The 15,817-nt window shown below is 48.4% G+C and overlaps 2 non-coding genes across 2 annotated transcripts; one reads left to right on the plus strand and one right to left on the minus strand.

The window, feature by feature from the left end:
* Positions 1-4,080: 4,080 nt before the first annotated feature.
* LOC119049148 (small nucleolar RNA SNORA51) lies at positions 4,081-4,209 on the plus strand. The gene has a single exon (XR_005082467.2). It is a non-coding gene; the product is annotated as a small nucleolar RNA SNORA51 (small nucleolar RNA).
* A 3,912-nt stretch (positions 4,210-8,121) lies between these two features.
* Positions 8,122-8,228, minus strand: LOC119049145 (U6 spliceosomal RNA). The gene has a single exon (XR_005082465.2). It is a non-coding gene; the product is annotated as a U6 spliceosomal RNA (small nuclear RNA).
* Between the last annotated feature and the right edge of the window lie 7,589 nt (positions 8,229-15,817).

Below are 15,817 nucleotides of genomic sequence, written 5' to 3' on the forward strand. Positions count from 1 at the left end.
TTGTATGTGAGGCTCTCTGCCCACATGCAGAAATAAAGTTCCATCTCATTTTCTGGATGCTCTGCACAATGACCCCATCCCTAGCTCTACACAACTCAGGAACCTCAGTGGGTATCACACACGATGACAAAGAGAAGCTAACACTTGACCTGCAGGAGCATGAGACACATGGAGGACTGTAAATAAGTAAGGTCAGGTCTTCCTTTATCATTTTGTACGCTTGTTCAGACAGCGTGACTTCTCCACAAAAACACTTTGCGAGAAGCAGGCTTGTCTGTAAGTGAAGTTGCTATAAATGAAGTCCTTGTTGTCTATAAATGAAGTTGCCCACTCCATCAGGAAGCAGGGTGTCGACATCGGCAAATCTGGGGTCTCCTGCCCCCACTGCATCCAAGTGTGAGGGTACTCGTGCGGCACTGAGTCTGGGGACAGGGAGGGGTCCTCAGGGACCTCATTCCCATCTGCCTGCTCATCCCAGACCCTGACCCCAGGGCAGAGCAGCATGCTGCCACAGCGGCAGGGAGGTGTGTCGCATGGCCAAAGCCACCCCCTGTCCTCCTTCTGTTACCCTCAGTGAATAATTCCACACACTAATCTGTCAACCAGAATCAGTCACAGCTATGGGCATGACTGTTTGAGGGTCACGGTACGTATGGATGTAAACAGACCCCTCATCTTATGCTCGTGGGCTCCAGGGCAGACAGACTCATCCACACAGCCCAGGAATGCTCCAGGCGCTCGCTGCAGGAGGGACACAGCTCCACCGTCCCTGAACCTAAGTGCTCGGGACAGACGGGTTTGGGAACTCTGAGTCTGTCAGATTTTAGGAAGGTGACTGATCTACAGATGATATATTTCAGAATCTTTCTGTTGTCAATCATACCCACATTTCTGCAGCCCAGCTCAGGACAGATAAAGTGAAATAAATGAAGACGATCAAAAACTCGTGCCACTTCAAGTGACAGCACCAAAAAGGGATTTTTTTCCCGTCTTTCATAGTTTTGGTGCCAGCCGAGACCTGGAAGTGAGAGCTGACCAAGTGGCCACCAGGTGGCAGAAGGAGGGAGACCAAGCACCGGGACCCAGCCAGGCGAGGGATCCGTATATTCGGGGAGCTTCAACCCATTCAGCAGGCTGGAAACACGAAACCAGATTCCTCAGTCTTTTCAACACCCTCGCCTCTGCCTCAAAATTCCCCCTTTGCAGGAAGCCTCCTGACGGCCCAGCCTTCCCTATACCCACTGCACTGACATTCCAAAAAGTTCTGTTTTTTCGAAGATCACTGGAGATCTGAAATTCCTTAAGTGCAGACCTTATCTTCGCTCTTTGGTACAATCTGCTAACCCCTATTCAAGGTTTTCTATCACAGCCATTCACTCCCCTACAGCTACAACCACAGTGCAAGTAGCAATAAAAAAGCAACATATTCTTAAAGAATTGTGGGGCGGGGGGTGCGGTTGAAAGGGTGGCATTATTAGCCTTGGATGTGGAAAGGAATGGAATCCCTCAGTGGTCGTGCGAGCTGTGTTTTCTTTCCTCATCCTCCACTCAGGAACAAAAAGTGGTCTCCTATCTTCACCAGGAGACGGAATCTTTTCCTGTACACGGATTCTCAGATCAGTGAAATTTCCAATGCAGCAGTGTAAATATCCAGGCAATAAACAAGGGGAGGCAGATGGAGTGGTCTTCACAGTTATTTCTGCTTGTCTGTCAAAATATTTAGCTGGCATATAAATCTTTTAAAACACATTAATTGGGCATCGCAGGCCAACCTTTCCATGAACATGCAACAGCCCCCAACTGCTGAAGGTGGCTGCCATTGCAGCATTTCTTCAGCACTTACCAAGGAAAGCTGGGCCCCACACCTGGTAAGTAAGACCCAGCAGCACCTTGCCTGGACTAAGGGACAGACCCACCCTCTGCCCAGGCTGGCAGGTCTTCCCCTGCCCTCCCAGCCCACCCAGATCAGCAGGCAAAGCCTTCCCTTGTTGTAAAAGACGCTGAGGTCATTCTGAGAGCCGAAAGGACAGCAGACAGAGTGTGGTATTTCTGGAACTTATCTATTCTCTGGGGCTACATACATCAGCCTGAACTGCTCTTAACTATATTTCCTGCAAGTGGTGGGAATGCAAAACTATATCCCTGGTTTGGAGTTGTGCACCATGGGATTTTTTTCTCAGTTTTTGAAGACACTCACAGCATAAAACCAAATATATTTTTAATGCACTGGAAACATGCAGTGGATTTTAATGAAAGTGATTAGCCCTAGGAAAGGAAAGCGGAGTAACATGGAAGAGATAGGTCAGTCTGTGTCACTCCCTCCCTGCCTCCCCAACTGGGAAGCGGTCTGTGATGGCAAGTTCAGAGGCACAGGGCCGTGGCCCATCGCTGCCACCTGGAGCTCACAGCAAAGCTTCTGAGAAAGGAGGCTCAAGCTATGTGTATCCCCCTCAGCTTGGCAAAACCACCTGCAGACCTACCTCACACTTAGCCTTGTATCAAGCACGCAGATGAAACAATGAGTTTCATTCTGGCTGGGCCATCAAGAAAGATTCAGTCCAAAGTGAGATACTTAAAGCAGCCTAGGCTGACACGCAGGTCAGCTGTGCAGGACGCCTCGCAATTAGGCCTGAGGCTTGAGAACATGCAGGGCTGTGACCGCCAGAGGGCGCACCTGCACATCCCTGAACTCGAAAAGCTGAAAGTGCGCTGCCTATCAGGGACCGGGCCCTGGGACACACAGCCTCTGCAATTACCCACAGAAAACAGCTCTTCAGACAGGACAGTCTGGGTTCAGCGCCTACCGTCTGGCCCAGCAGAGACTCAGACGAAGATAAGAAGGGGGGGAGGGAGCGAGGGAAGTGAGGTGCCCTGAGCAAGTATCAGACTTTGCTAAATGCTTTCATATCACTCATTGCATGTTTTACTTAGGAAGCAGACTGAAAATAGGACAGGGGTTGAAGTATGAAGGAATACATTTCATCCTGGCAGAGACTGTCCAAATGGAATCCCTTCCTGAAGTTTCCACTGCAGGGAAGGGATGGGTCTTAGTGGCAAGCCCCACACCCAGGCTCTTTTCTGCACATGGAGTCTCCGCCTAGTGGAGACCCCTGACCTCTGGATCCTGCCAGAAAAGCCCCCAACCCCAGAGTGAGCTATAAAATGGAGACCTGGATCCCCAGATCTAAAGGCCTGTTCGGGTCCTGCCTTTGTCCTGCACCCTCAGGCCTCGCTGCTCACAGTGCTGAAGGGGCTTCAAGCAGCCCTGACCTCTAGTTACCAGCCTTCACCTCTCTCACCCACTCAACTCCTGCTCCACTGGCCTCCAGCTCCCTGCCTCGGTCCTGGAATCTGATGCACATTTTTCTCTTCCTGGCCATGACGGGCTTCCTCTTGGCCACAACTCACGCTCCAGCACTACATCCACAGGTGACACAGGTAACACTTCTCCCAGTTCCCAGAAGTCCCTGGTGCCTTCCTATTTCCCAAGGACCATTCTTTCAAGGCCATCCCAGCCAGCGGGGCCTCACTGGCGGAGCTCCACGCAGGCCCTGCCACTTGTCCCTTGTTTTCCCAGTAGTGGCCACCAGAGGGCGCCCACTCATCTCCTATCCTGTTCCCCTCCATCTTCCCTGGGCCTTCTGCTAACTCTTGCATCCACAGGCTATCCATCCACTACACGGGGGACCCACTCAGCCTGCCCTCCCGACTTTTGTGCTAGGTCTCCCCTAGCCTTTGTCTTCCATCATGCTTGTCCCCTGTGTCCCATTCCCTCTGGACCTCACATGGGCTTTGTGATCTGGGTATGTGACTTCTGCTCTGTGAACTCCAGGCTTCTTAAATGCAAATTTGGGGTGCAGACACCCACAACATTGGCTGCTAAGATGCTTCCATGAGATAACAAATAGAAAAGTCTTCCTTTCCTTCCCTGAGTGTCAGGAAGCTCCAGGATGAGATGAGGCCTGGGACAAGTTTCTCACCCCACCCCCTACCTCAAATAACTGCCCCACCCCAGTCCAGAGGGCACTGCAGATCACAGAAAACTTGAGCTGAGGCTCCCCTTGTAAAAACTGGGTCTGAGGCCTCTTGGCACTTATCACAGGCTGTGTTCTTACACCGCCTATACAGAAAGGAGGCGGAGTAAACCCACCCCATATACACCTCAGCCCAGGCCTTGTGCCTGGTCTATATTGTGAGTGGGGGATATGGGGGGGGGGACTGCCTTTGAGGGGAATCGCTTCCTGCTGCATGGGCACCACGGCTCCAAGCTGAGGCAACAAGCCCCAGGGGACCATCTCCCGGACTCATTAGAGCCTGGAGCTGCTGGATGGAGGCTGGCCACAAGAACAGGCAGCATCGCTGAGTCTCTGGCCACAAGAACAGGCAGCATCGCTGAGTCTCTGCATCGAGCAGTTGCCTGGCCCTGGGAGACATGGAGCTACACCTGCTCCAGCTTGGAGCCACCCTCTCAGGCCATTGCCCAGGGGAAAAGGTGGTGAATGGGATTCTTTGCTGTGGAGCCCCCATGGAGACGTCTGAAGAGACCTGGCCAAGAAATCCAGCTGTGAACAGTAGTGAGAGAAGGGAAAGAAGAGAGAGGAGGGAGAGCACGGGGGGGGGGGGGTACAGAGTTAGAGGAGAGAGTAAAGAGAAAGGAGAGAGAAAGAGACGTAGAATGTCTGGTGGACGAGCCTTCTGGTCATTTGTGACTTTGGACACACAGGTTTGCCAGGTGTTGACCCTGCTGGTTGCCCACTTGACACGCGTTTCTCGCCCACCCTTCTCTCCTCTTCAGAACCCACACCCGACCCCCTTCACTCAGCCATGTGCTTCAAGGGGGTTCATCGCAGTCCCAGTCCAAGGGGTGAGCCCTGGCAGGTCCAAGTCAGTCACAGGCATGTGGCATCTTTCTGGCCAGTGAGACATGAGGAGAAGTCTGCTGGCTGACTCCTAGGAAAGCTTTCCTTGCCGTTAAAAAGAGACTTAGGAGGAGATGGCCCCTTCCTGACCCGGGGCTTTGCTGTAGCCAAGTAGGATGTCTGGACCTCCTCCAGCCACCTCGTAACCATGCAGGAATTGCAGCCTAGAAATGGGTCAGACACACGGACAAGCACAGAGCCCAGAGACTCAGAGAAGTAGAGCAGGAGCCTGCGGCCCGGATGCTGGCCCAGCCCGTGGCCTCCCATCAGGCTGGCTGACCAGAAGCTGGCCGTGCGTGCACACGTGTGTTTATGTGCTTGGCCGAGTCTCTGTGGGCCTCATTTCTGACAATGTAGAAAAACGGTCTGCTTTCCCCGAGCCACCCTGAAGGGAACCCTTTTGTTCTTGATTAATATGGCACCCACCCTCACTAGCGGACGCAGAAAAAGATCTTAATGCTTTCCTTAGAGTGGCAACTAATAGAAAAGTAGCCCTTGCGTTCTGTATTATTTTATATAAGTTAAATATTATTTTGTAATTATGTAGCACTCAATCAACTTGAACTAGGCTTAAACACAAAGAGAATTTATTGTTAAGGAGAGAGGTCTGCTTTGGAACACCCAGAACCTGGAGTGTGGTCTGGTCTGGAGAACACACAGGAATCCAGGTTCCAGATGACATGAGGCCACCTGCTCTGTGCTGTGCCGTGCAGTGTCCCCAAAGGTTCGTGTCTGTCTGGAACCTCAGAATGTGACGTTACTTGGAAACAGGGATTTTGCAGATGTTAAACTAAAATAAGGTCCCACTGGCCTTAATCGAATTGCTGGCCTTGTAAGAGGGGCGGAAAGACAGACATGGAGCAGACAGTGTGGAGACACAGAGGAAAGAATAGCACGTGACGAATGAGGTAGAATTTCTTGTCTACGAGCCAAGAAATGCCAAGGACTGCTGACGGCCACCACAGCTGGGAGAGAGACGAGGTGCCCTAGAGCCTTCGGAGGAGGGATGGCCCCGCCGACAGCTTGCTTTCAGACTTCTAAGTCCAGCACTGCGAGAAAATACATTTCTGTTGTGTGAAGCCACCCAGTTTGTGGCACTTTGTCTCGGGAAGCCCCTGGAAACAAGTACACCTTCTACTCCTTTTGATTATATCAGCTTCTCTCTTCCCTCTGGCTACAAACCAAGCCCTGAACACCTGCATCCACAGAGCTGCCAACAGCCTGCAGATCTGAGACTTGTCAATCAAGCTTCGAAAAGGAGAGGCAGCACTTTCTGCCTCCCCACTCGACTCTCTAGGAAAGACCTCTAATTGGCCCAGTTTATCTTGGGAGATAGATGTAAACCAATCAATTGTGGCCACAGGGCCAAGTGACCACAGTAGGATGGCAGCAGGATGGCAGTTCCCACAGTAGCACGTGGATGAGAAAAGGGTGACAAAAAAGAAATTTGCGGAGCAACAGAGTTCACGGCAGGTATCCTTAAGTCATTATTCCCTAAATACTGGCTTTCCCTGGACCGTGTTAACCCACCCCTTTGTATTTTCATACATATTTATCAATAAACAATGGAGTAAGAAAGGAGAAGGAAAACTGAATTTTAAAAAGCCAGAAATCCAGGCTGACCGGTGGAAGCCTTCGGTAAGGTGCAAAGCCAGAGGAATGATGGGCGCCCATGTTACTGGAACCACTAACAGCACAACTGTAAGTACATAATTCAATTGTCCTTACCTTGCGCTGTCGGCCTGGAATCATCAAGTGATGGCATTCAGCCCTGTGCAAAGGGAATGTCAATAAGTGGTCAGAGAAAACCACGGCTTTAGTCTTCGTCTCTGCTGACATTCTCCTCTTCTGAGTTGCAGCGGGGAAACCAAGGCAGCTTATCAGGGTTTCAGCAGCGAAGGATCTTTGTCCAATTTCCTGGCAAAGACAAAACCACATGACAAAAACTTAGTAAATACCGTTAGGAAAACACCTGAAATACGCCTACACTTCTATAAATAATAAGCTACGTATGAATAGAAATGGCTGAGCAAGTCTTGAGAGGCTAATTAATATTTCTATAAGGCGAGCCCCCGGTGACATGCTGAGCAGCGGGGAACTTGCAGTGATGTCTGGGCCATTCTCGTGGGCCACCGATAACATTTCTATGCACAAATTTTAGAATTTCAACTACAGAACCGTTATCATCAGTGTTTGTGTCTGGCCAACCACGCTGCTTATAAATAATGGGTGTAGCACATCGACGGCTGAAAAAGGAGGGGTTTGAGATGGGATGAGAACTCCCTACAGTCATCTCAAAAAGCCAAATTATTCCCTAGGTATGTCCCTGCATCATCAGCATGGCCTTCACGTTTCGCGTATTTTTCTACAATTAAAAACGATCAATCCCCACTAAGAGCACTGTTCAGCTTCTACCCCAGGTGGGGTACTGAGGAGTGGCTAAGATCCTATATCGCGCTTTGAAATGACACACACCAGGGGTTCGCCTCTGTGTTCCCACTGACCTGAGCATGAACTTGGAGGAGGTAGATAGATGCTCAATCTCCAAAAATGTTTCTTAAACCAAAACATACATTTTATCCTTCCACTGACTACATTTTACGAAGTACCAGGTCTCCTCGGGCCTTCACTGGGCATTTCTGAACACATTTCCAGGGGTCAGGCTGTATTATCAGACCTGGAACGAATTCCCCAGCCGACCCTACTGCCATTCACCTGAAATGGCCTGTGAATATTTGGGAGTGTGCACTTTCTCTGCTCCACACGAATGTTCCAGACAGCAATGCACAAGCAGGCAGCGCCTCTGGTTTCAGAAATGCGGAGCAAAGTAACCCCCGGTCATTACATTCATCCAGTTTGTTCTGCACGACGGCGCTTCCCCTGGCTAACACAGACAGCTAACAAAGGCCCTGGCTGGTTATTTGGATCCAGCCAGCCAGTTCTGCAACAGAATCAGGAATGTCCTCACCAGGCTATTCGCCTCACATCAGGAACTAGCAGGAAGCTACCCCCTGGAGAGTTTGGCGTGGAAGGGCCTGCCCCATCATTTAACCTTCCCCCTTGCTTTTAAAAATGGAGAAACTGAGACCCAGAAAGGGTTAAGGGGCTTGTTTAATAGAAAGAAAACATAGAAAGGGGGAGGAAACACGGGACTCTTGGGACCAAGTCCAGACACATTTCCGCATTTCGTGTGGCTGCCTCACAAAAATCTAAGTGTCTCGTGAGTTTCTAAGTTGTCTCTGCTCAGGAGCCCAGCCAATTTTCTCTGTATGGCTTCAGTTTTAATATACACGCTGCCAAAGTGAGCATGTACAAAAATGTACATTGTTTGCGGCGGTGATTAAATCCTGGACTCATCCGTGTATTCCACTGAACCAGCACACATCACTTCATTCTGCAGCTGGCCCGTCTACTCCGCAGACCATAAATTCCTGGACAACAGAGACCATCTCGGTCCCACGTCCCCTCACAGCTCCTGACCTGAGTCTGAGCCTGGGTAGACGGTACAAGTGACATTCGCTTCACATCTTAGTCTCAGAAGAAGGAAGGCATCTGGGAAAACTCACGGCATGTGCGAGGGTCCCAGGAAATTGTCGGAAGCATAGCAGAATTCTGCAGATGCCTTGTGGGTATTTTAAATTTGTTTGCTTTGTTTTACTGCTTTATAATAAGATTAAAGCCTCATATATATGTGAGGAAGCAGGTATGTGAATCAAATATTTTAGCATATCCCCAATGTTACGCATAAGAGCTCCTTTATTTTCACAATTAACTCACTTGTGGATTGATCCTTTATGTGTAGAGAACCTGGGTGGCCCAGCCAAACACGCACCTACCTGACAAGCAAAAGCAAAGTTTTGAGAGAAAGAGAAAGAAAAAGAGAAAGAGGGGAAGGGGGGGGGACAGACAGACAGACAGACATTCAATTTGTTCCACTTATCTATGCATTCATTGGTTGCTTCTTGTATGTGACCTGACCGGGGATACGAACCTGCAACCTTGGTGAAAGGTTTTCTTAGGCTCTGCCGAGGAAGACATGCCAATCAGCCACAAAGTTAGGCGGTATAGAGCTTTACTGGGGTTTGTGCACCCCAGTGAGGTTCCCCGGCCCACAGAGTAGGGCTGGGGAAGTTGTGCCCAAGCAGGGAATGTGGAGGGGGGTTATTTTGGTTGGCTCTCTTCCTGGGAGCTGGGGATTGGGCCCTTTGAACAAAGCGGCAATACATCATTGGTGGTTCTCCTGGGGCACAGGTTGCTATGCGGATAAAGCCCGCCCTCCCTGGTTTGATGTCAGCCGCCATTTTCTCCCACCCTGCCCATCTCAACACTTGGTGTACTGGGGCAATTCTCTAGCCAACTGAGCTACCCAGTCAGGGCCAAAATCATTTTCAAAATAAGCCAAATCCTTCACTTGTGTTTCTCAAAAACCATTCAGTGGAACCAAATACGGTCCAGAGCATCCCTTCTTAAAAGGGCCTCATCTCTCCTAACCATTTCCTTCACACTCTGCAGTTGCTTCAGTGTTTTCTACACATTCTTGGCACATTTCTGGATCAAAATGATGGCGTGGCATGAAAGATTTATCTCCTCTCCAACCTTAAACCCCCCAAATAATCCTACATTGATACAAAAGGTTTAAGGCTCCATACAGAAGAGAATGGGAGGTGGGACACAAGAAGACAAGAGACTGCAGCCAAGTTCTGCAAGGCAGTGACCCCACGGAGACACAGCATAACTACTGAGCGAGCAGAATTCCCAACCAAGAGTAGCAATGCAGCCAGCATGACACTCTGCGAGGATCTCAGCCTGTCTGGCAGACACAGACAGAGGCTCGGGATTCAGAAACCCTTGGGGAAAGTGAAATATGAGGCTGAAATGGAAAATGAGAGAAGATGGACAGATGGAACAAGAGGACTCACAGCCACTATCCCCTGAGCACCCCGCCTCACACACACATGTGGAGACACAGACACCTGGAAGTAATCCACACTCCCTCCCGGCAGACACCCAGACAACGTCTCCTTACAGCAACTGAATGTTCCAGGGAAAAGAACTCTGAGTTCTGATACTTGGGGCCCAGGGTAATGGGCAGCAGCCCACAGGATCTCCCAGAGGCAGAGTCTTTCATCTGGGAAGCCCCCCCCACCCCCAACATCCCACCTGTGAAATGCACAAGGGTGCAATGTCAAAAAGGGAAATCCAGCCGTATGGCCCCAAATCTCACATGCATTTATTCTCTAACCAGCAAGTCCACGTCCACGAATCCGTGCAAAGGATACACTGGCAATACTATGAAAAAGACATACGCACAAGGCTATTCACTGCAGCTACATTTTTTACAACAAAAGACAGGATCTAAATGTCGTCAGTAGGAATGAGTTGAATAAACACTGATACCTCCAAAGCAAGGAGCGCTCTGCAACTACGAAGACAAGAGGAAGCCGCGTAGAAACTATTTTATCTCCGTGACACATGGTCTGCATCGATCCATGGATTGTACAGAAGTGTGCTAATAAGATGTATAAAGACTTCTGATTGTTTTCCTGTTGTTGATCGCTAGTTTCAAGGGCACTTAAAAAGAATGCACAGGTTAACAATGGCGGGCACACAAAACCGAGTTAATAAAAGCTACAGTAATAATCATGCCCTGCGTGTCCTTTTCCACATAGACAACTGTAAACCTACTTTTGCCCACCCCTGTATATTCTGTTGTTGGGTGAAGTGTCTTTGAGGTTTTTTATTTTATTTTTAACATTTTAATGTATTCTTTATTCTATTTTTGTACATTACTTTTTAGTCCGTTTATACCTCCTTACCCCCAGCACCCCCCACACTGTTGTCCACCTCTATTTTCCCAGAAAATCTTCAGTATCATTGAGGTTCTCAAAATAGTGTTACAATGCAACATATTTTGTGTATCTGTATATATGGTGTTTTTATCTTTATAAAATAAAAACTATCTGAAACAGTGTATATATTATAGTATCACTTTATAAAATTTTACAATGTATATAAATGTGACCTTACTCCATGTATCTATTTGTGAATTGCTTTTCCAATTCAGCACCATGCTTTCCAGATGTATCCATATTGATACATAAAGATAGCTCATTGCTTTTAACTGTCCTGAGTAAGCCTTTGTATGAATAACATTAACAGGAGTCGGCCATTTCCCCCACCCCTTCCCTGCCGTTTTCTCACCTTTCCCGCCCCCGCCCCCACCCCCAACTTCAACTCCATACTCCTCCTAGGGGCTCCTCTCCTCTGGAATCTCACCCTGCGGTTTTCCTATTTCAGGTCTTTCTTGGTATCCTGGGAAGCTTTCTTTACACCTTTTGGATTTTGCTCACCCAGCAAAGCCCAGCACAAATGCTGCCTCCAAGGTCACCCTTTCCTCCCCAGCTCTGCCACAGCATTTTATGTGAACCTCTAGCACTGAGTTTTATTTGGCCCTTTGTGTCTTTTCTGCACCATCAGTCATGATTCATGCTATTTTTAAGGATAAGGGCTATGATTTATTCACCTCTGCGCCCATCTCCCTCTGAATCTCCTGAACTCCCAGTATTGTGCTCGGAACAAGCTCAGCATTTGATAAAAATCTTCAAATCAAGACATCAATGCCCAAAGCCTGGGGCCTCTGAACAAGTCCTAGATAACATTCCCACCCAGCTATGCATGGACTCATTGGGCATGGAACAAAATTCCACAGAGCACACTATTTTCCTAGAGAAGCGTTTCTGGGGCCAGGCCCAGGAATCCTGTAGTCCGCCTGGATACACCTCCCCACTATAAACCAGGAGAGATCAGAGCAACGATGGGACAGATTTTCAGGGGAGGCAAGTGAGAACTACAAAGCACCTGCCCCTCCAGCTGGGGAGTTACCAGAGATCACCTCCAAAGTCATGAGATGACAAAAAGTAATCAGAATTAATTTATCACTTAGGATAAGCATTTAGCTGTAACTGCAGATGCTGGTATTTTTAGGGTTGGTTGGCCCTAAGGCTCTGGGCTAAGTGTTCTACACATTTTTTTTTTGTCTTAATTTCACCCATTCAAGAACCTGATGAAGTAGGAACCACATTAGCAGTAGTGTTAGTATTATTGTATGACCATCCTCATTGGTAACAGTGGAGAAACTGAGGCTCAGAGACGTCAAACAGCCTGCTTGTCATCACACAGTAAATGACAGAGCCAGGGTACAAACCCAGATTTTTCTGAAAATGCCATTTCTCTTCCTTCTTTTCCTGCATCCTTCCTTATTTTTAGCCATTATTTTTAATTATTCAAAGAAAACCTGGACACATTTTTTTAAAAATCCAGACCACACAGAATATGAATTTCCCTTACCCTTCCTCTTCCCCATCCTAACCTGTACATAGAAATACATAGTTTTATTTCACCTTTTAAAGCCTCTGGCTTGATTTTAAAATTGTTTTGTGAATAAGTGATAGCTTCTCATGGCTGAGAAATGAAACTGTCTCACTGTCCAGTGCTGTCCTCACCTCTGTCCCCCATCAGTCCCTCCTCACTCACAGGGGACCATTGGGTTGATCTTCTTGTTCATTTTTCTTTTCCTGTCTTTTTGCGTGTGGGGTGGGGGCCGTGGCTGGGTCCATTTCCTGATTGTTCTCACAGTGTGTCTGCCTTCTCTGACACACGTGCATTTACAAGTAAACCTTCTGACTTTTCCCTCTTTGGACACCAAAGACAGCACACTATACCCTCTGCTCTGCATCTTCAACAGTCGCTTATTAACCATTTTTCCTCACGGTGTCTTTCCTTCTGGATTCTGGGAAGGAAGGGAGTGGGACAGGCCCTGGCCAACGTTTCTAAAAGGAGGCATTTTTCTGTGATGTTCTCTTATCTGCCTCCCTGCAGCCCATTCCCACCCCAGCCCCCTCCCCAGCGTCCCCTCCACAGCTGGCATCGCTCCCTGTCCGTGCATGCCCACTGCTGCAGACCCAGGCAGCCAACCCCCAGCCCCTCCCATACTGCCAGCATGCACTGCATGGTGCAGAGCATGAACACGCTTTCTACATCCAGTCAAGGCCTACTGGCTTTTCCTTGGGGACAGGGGCTTCATGGATACCACTAGAATGGAGACCAGTGAGTAGCGACAGCTTCTTGGGGTAGGAGCAGCAAGGTCAGAAGGGTTTCCTCCTCACACGATCCCCACACTGCCCCCAGGTGAAGGCAGGACACCCTCTCGCTCCTGCAGACTCTGCCCCTGCCAGGCCCAGCCTGGTTCCTGCTCCTTTGTGTACCCAACGCACAAGCCGTGGCTCACCAGTGACCTTGATCCCAGCTGCACCCCCACAATGGCGACCACCAGGCCCATTCCTCAGGAACTGAAGCTGACAAAGCCCCACCTGACCAGGGGTTTGATCTTTTGGGAGCTTAATCAAAAATTGAAGACTTGGCTGAATTTATCCAAACAGGAGATTGGAACCTACTTATTTAATGGCAGCTAACCCTGCTCCTGAAACTATATTCAAGTCATTCTAAATGCACTGGATACATATTCCTGTAGAGGCTACTGTGAGCCAGCTGGGTCTGGAACTGCAGCAGTAAGCAAAACAAAGCCCCTGCTCTCAGGAAACTTGCATTCTGGTAGAGGAGACAGCCAATTCAATCCCCAACCACAGGTCAAATGTATGGTGTATTCATATTGTCAATATTTGTGTATTTGTACTGTCAACCAGGACCACTGTAGATCAGCAATTTGGAGTTATTTTTTGTTGCAGTGAGGGAGACCACGCACCACAGGGGCACCAAGGGGCATCTCTGACCGGGGTACCAGAAAGAACCTATAATGGGTCTTGGCTTTGGTGGAGTGGTTCAGGAGAGGGCTGAAGAAAGTGGAGCTTTGCTCTAAATAAGGTGCTTTCAGAAAGCAGGGATGTAAATGGAAGTATCATGTGAGACTTCTGTATGCAGCCTGCTTAAATGGAGCTAATGCAGTTGGGAGGCATATAACCGCTCTTCTACTCTTAGTCCTTCCTCCCGCCTGAAATATGGATGTTAGAGCTGGCGCTGCAGCAGCCATCTTGGAAAACAAGTGTGCAAGTGTTACCCAAGCATTAAGGATGGTAGAACGGAAACAGAAGGGCCCATGTTCCTGATAACTCTGGAGCTGCCAAACGGTCATGGATTAATTCATTTTAGATATATTTTGTGTGGGCAATAAACAAACTGCTGTCTTTTTAACAGTCAGTTATTTGGGGGTCTTCTGTCATACACAGCAAAAGTAAATACTAATTGATAAAAGATGTATTCAAACGATTTCAACAGTGAGTGACGTCATGGCCCCTCCCTCCTCAGAACTCCCTCTGCAGTGAGGTGGCCTCAGGAGGAAGTGGGTCATTAAAACACAGGCAGGTAAAGGCTGAGGGAGTGGTTATGCCCCAGGGTCCACAGCAGGGGTGTCAAACTCATTTTCACCAGGGGCCATATCAGCTTCGTGGTTGCCTTTAAAGGGCCAAATGTAATTTTGGGGACTGTATAAATGTAACTACTCCTGAACTAGGGGCAAGGAGCTCAGCGCTGCCACTGGGTGGAAACAAGGTGCCAGGCTGCATAAAACAAGGTGGAGGGCTGGATTTACCCACAGGCTTTGCGTTTGCCACCTGTGCTGTACAGGAAGGACAGAGCCGGATGGCAAAGCAAGCTTCATCTTCTCTTTTGCTTCCAACCCATATCTAAATTCAATAACTCACCCCATAGTCCTTGTTTGTATTTCATTCCATTGCCTATACTTTGATATATTTCAGCACCTAATTTAAGCTCTGGAGGTGAGCGGGGCAGTGCGGGGGTGGGGGGATGATAATGTGAGTCTGATTTTAGATGGTTGGCATTTATAACCTCACAGAGAACCTCGATGGAATAATAAGCAACAGTAATGAACTTGCTACGAATCAATTTTGTATGTGAAGCCTCATCCAACCAACAATTATATAAACACTCTAGCTCCCCAAAATTGGCCAGATGCTAAAACTACAAATGCCATCTGTGTTATTTCTTTAATGGACCAATTACTTTGCGGCTGCCTTTTCCCCATTGAAGGCACCTTAACAGCACCTTGGCCAGCTCTTGCCTCTGGCCGAGACTGCTCTTAAATAGCAAAACTCTCATGGCTTAAAAGTCTCCAGCTCTGGGCCAAATGGAGACAAATGTATACAAAGCACTTTCCAAGCACTCACTATATATGTTCTCTTATTTAATCTTTACAGTAAGCCTGCAAGATAGTTTCTAGGATCCTCCCTTCACCTGTAAGAGTTTGACATCCAAAAGCGTAAGCAATCGGCCCTGGCTGGGTAGCTCAGCTGGTAGCTGTTGCCTTGATATGCCAAGGCTGAGGGTTCAATACTTGGTCAGAGTGAGCACAAGAATCAGCTAATGAATGCATCCATAAGTGGAACAACAAATCGATTTCTCTCTCACAAATCAAGAAATAAAATTCTAAAAAACATTTTTTGAATTTTTTTCTTAAAAAGCCTGAGTTTAAAATTTCTTTAAAAGACTGGAGGACTATCTCCAGGGCTACACATTATTTGAGGGTTCAAACCAAGATCTCGGGCTGCTTGTCTCGACGCCGTACTGTTTCCCGTCCCCCACACCACCCACACACAAATGTCCTCTCTGGTGGTGTCTTCCCTATCATCTCACAGCCTTTTAAGCCTGGAATCTCCTTGTCCTTGACCTCCTAGGTTAACTTGTGGCCAGTGGGGCCTGTCCTTCCTGGGAATTTTCCCCACCCCATGCTTAGCTCTTACAGCTTTTTATACTTTACCCTTTACCCTCTGTATCCTCGACCTACGGGAATCACCCATTTCCAGTATGAGGGACTCAAGAATGGACGCTTATTGTACACTTACTTGTCACAGGAGTTTGTCTCCATT

The sequence above is a fragment of the Artibeus jamaicensis genome, unplaced genomic scaffold (assembly GCF_021234435.1).
Source record: "Artibeus jamaicensis isolate MK-2021 breed Jamaican fruit bat unplaced genomic scaffold, CSHL_Jam_final scaffold_612, whole genome shotgun sequence".
Taxonomy (NCBI): domain Eukaryota; kingdom Metazoa; phylum Chordata; class Mammalia; order Chiroptera; family Phyllostomidae; genus Artibeus; species Artibeus jamaicensis.